At 43.5% G+C, this 3,523-nt stretch overlaps 1 non-coding gene across 1 annotated transcript; it reads right to left on the reverse strand.

Annotated features, from left to right (window-relative positions):
- Window positions 1-1,992: 1,992 nt before the first annotated feature.
- Window positions 1,993-2,082, reverse strand: trnap-cgg (transfer RNA proline (anticodon CGG)). Its single transcript is given in 2 exon segments — window positions 1,993-2,028; window positions 2,047-2,082. It is a non-coding gene; the product is annotated as a tRNA-Pro (tRNA).
- Between the last annotated feature and the right edge of the window lie 1,441 nt (window positions 2,083-3,523).

Genomic DNA, 3,523 nt, shown 5'->3' on the forward strand with positions numbered 1-3,523 from the left:
TTAAGTGTGATTACTCTGTCTGACTGAACCAGACTAGCTCTTAGCCACGTGGTGGAGGTGTGAGATTGTAACAACACCCTTGGATGACTCTCTGGATGTTCATCAGTGGAAAGAGGCGGAGTGTGAGTGCCTCGTGTCTTTTCTAGTCAGATCCCACCCCTGAGTGTCCTGCCTACTTATTGGTCATGTCCTGTTCTCTGTGTCCATTAGCTGCTTGTCTGTATATCATTATGTGTGTGTCTGCATATCATGACAAAAGTTACAAAAGAAATATTAGGACTGGTGTCCAAAAGCTCAATCAATTGGTAGGTTTTAAGGAAGATCTTAACGTAAAATAGAGAGGGGGAGCATTTTAGGCAGAGAATTCCGGAACTTGGGTTGTAGGCAGCTGAAGGCACAGCACCAATAGCGGCACGATGAAAATCAGGAATGAAGGCTTTAAGGAGTGTCTTAAAGGAGGAGAGAGAGGTAGAGAGATTCCAACGAAGCTCATTTCATAATCTCACGGCCCTCTCAGAGTGTTTTATAAATCAGAAAATGCCTTTAAAATGTCACCTTTATTTTAAGGTAGGAAATGCAGCAACCAGCTTGTGCCTGGTAAGGTCCATCTGGGAAGAGAGTCGATGTCTTGGGTTAACTGTGCAGCCAGAAAGCGGCATGTCACCCTATCCAGCACTCCCTCAGAGCTGCAATGGAAGGTGTTAGGCTGAATTATCAGCTCTGGAGTGGAATTTAAATCCTGAATCCTCTAACTCAGGCAAGAATGCTCGCCAGCGAACCACAGCTAACACATTTGTGCTTTTACCACAATCTGGCTGCTTTTATGATTGCTCCATAATGGTGCCATCATCACAAACTATTAAGAATATAAAAGCACATGGCAGCATGGTGGCGCAGTGGATAGCACTGCTGCCTCACGGCGCTGAGGTCCCAGGTTCGATCCCGTCTCTGGGTCACTGTCCGTGTGGAGTTTGCACATTCTCCCCGTGTTTGCGTGTGTTTTGCCCCCACAACCCAAAAACGTGCAGGCTGATGGATTGCCCACACTAAATTGCCCCTTAATTGGGACAAATGAATTGGACACTCTAAATTTTAGAAAAAGAACATAGAAGCACAGGAACAGGAGTAGGAATGTCCAGCCCTCAAACACTTTGTTCCTTCATTCAATTAGATTGTGATCGATCTGTATCTTAACTCCATTTATCTCCCTGCGTTATGTACACCTTGCCTAACAAAAATGTGTCGATCTCAGTTTTAACATTTTCAATTGATCCCATCCTCTTTTTTTGAGGGGAATCCAGCTTTCCAGATGTTAGAATTATTCAATTTCACAGCTTGCTGTGGCACTGCTGTTGATGGGCACCCAGGCAGTTAACGCTCACAAGGTCACAGATGGATAGCGCCTGGATGGAAAGTTTCTGAAGAGGTCCTGGAAAGTCGTCAATAACTTCAGAAAAGGAAAGGAGATAACAGGAGGTTGAAGGAGGTGGGGAGAGATGGAGAGGAAAGAAAGACGGAGAACTAAGACGGGGAATCGGGGGAGGTGGTGGTGAAGAAAATGCACAAAAGAAGTCCCAAATACAAAGCCTCCTAAAAATACCACACCAGAGATTTACATGGTTGACAATAAATCAACATCACGTATATCATAGAATTTACAGTGCAGAAAGAGGCCATTTGGCCCATCGAGTCTGCACCGGCTCTTAGAAAGAGCACCCCACCCAAGGTCAACACCTCCCCACAACCCAGTAACCCCACCCAACACCAAGGGCAATTTTGGACACTAAGGGCAATTTAGCATGGCCAATCCACCTAACCTGCACAACTTTGGACTGTGGGAGGAAACCGGAGCACCCGGAGAAAACCCACGCACACGGGGAGGATGTGCAGACTCCGCACAGACAGTGACCCAAGCCGGAATCGAACCTGGGACCCTGGAGCTGTGAAGCAATTGTGCTATCCACAATGCTACCGTGCTGCCCCAATATCAAAGGGCTCGTCCGGGATTTGAACCCGGGACCTCTCACATTTTCGTACAGCACAAACCCCGAAGCGAGAATCTTACCCCTAGACCAACGAGCCAGTGATGTGATGTGATGCAGGCTGATTGGGTGTGGAATCTTGTGTGACAGGTAGACTGGAAACAATATTTTTCTATGTCACAGTGGAACAGAGATAAAACATATTGTATGCATGTCAATTAAAAAATGTGAAACGAATTGCTTCAAACATGATTCACAGCCACCTACGTTTATGACCATCCCTTTTGCTCTCACTGATATGGGGACAAGGTGCTGCTGAAGATGATGTTCCTTCCAGAAATGGCCTGCTGATTTTATCATTCATTTTTATCAGCAATGACAGGTTGACAGGCCCAAAAGAAATGTTCATGGGTTTTCACCTGAGGCCAAATATCTGGTTTTGTTGAAGGAATAAACTGAGGAATGGGGAGTAATGTTTCAGAACCAGGAGTTGGTATGTTTCTCAGCAGACTGACTGAGACCACCAACAGTGAATGTTTTTGCTTTTAATGGTACTAGCAATCAGCTAGTTGACTTAAAACCCAAGTGATATGTCCATTGGTTGCACTCTATCATAAGTCGCTGGAACTCTTTTCCTCCAAAGACGGTGGAAATAGTGTCTTTGAATATTTTAAGGTAGAGATAGATAGATTCTTGATTAACAAGGGGTAAAAGTGTAATGTTCATGTCAGATGGCCTGAATTATATCACAAGAACACTTGCAGCTAAAGATATAAATGATTTATTAACATGAACGGTGGATCAAATATATACAAAACAACTGACGAATAACAATATGAACATGCACAAGCAATCTCTCTTCCAGCCCATTAGTCAGTCTGAGGTCACCTGACTCTAACATTCACTTGTATACTAATGAGACTCCTAGTGGTCAGTCGGTGAATTACAACATAACCATGATATCACTCCATCCCCTTTCCTTTGAAGGAATAAATTCATACATTATCATCATTACATTTACATCTGATATCATTAGCCTGTGAGTCTAACAGTAATAATGTTTTTCTTTAAAAAAAATTTAATTGGTTCAACAAATATATATATACAGCAAGTACAGTATGTAAAATAGTCCAAATCTACAAATTGAGTCGATCAGGTCTTCTTATGACTCTGGTTGATCTTCTCAAAGTTTGACCTTGCTGCTCAGAACTTGTAGATTCAATGTTCTCCATGACATTCCCATGCTCAGGAACTGCTGAACTATCTGACACTGCAGCTCGTGTTGATTCTGACGTAGATTCGTCATCCATCACGTTGTTGTGAAAGTCTTCCCTGGTTTTCAAAAGTGCGCAATGATCTCTTCTTAAAATCAACTCTCCCTGTCTGTACATTGTAGGAACGAGGTGCTATTTCTTCATGTATAATTGGCGGAATTCTCCAGTAATGGGGCTATGTTCCCACGCCCGTGAAAAAATGCGCGCGAATCACTCTGGACTTACCTGGAATAAGTCCAGGGTGATTTTACGATTTCCAGGAGGCTA

This window comes from Scyliorhinus torazame, chromosome 1 (assembly GCF_047496885.1).
Source record: "Scyliorhinus torazame isolate Kashiwa2021f chromosome 1, sScyTor2.1, whole genome shotgun sequence".
NCBI classification, from domain to species: Eukaryota; Metazoa; Chordata; class Chondrichthyes; order Carcharhiniformes; family Scyliorhinidae; genus Scyliorhinus; species Scyliorhinus torazame.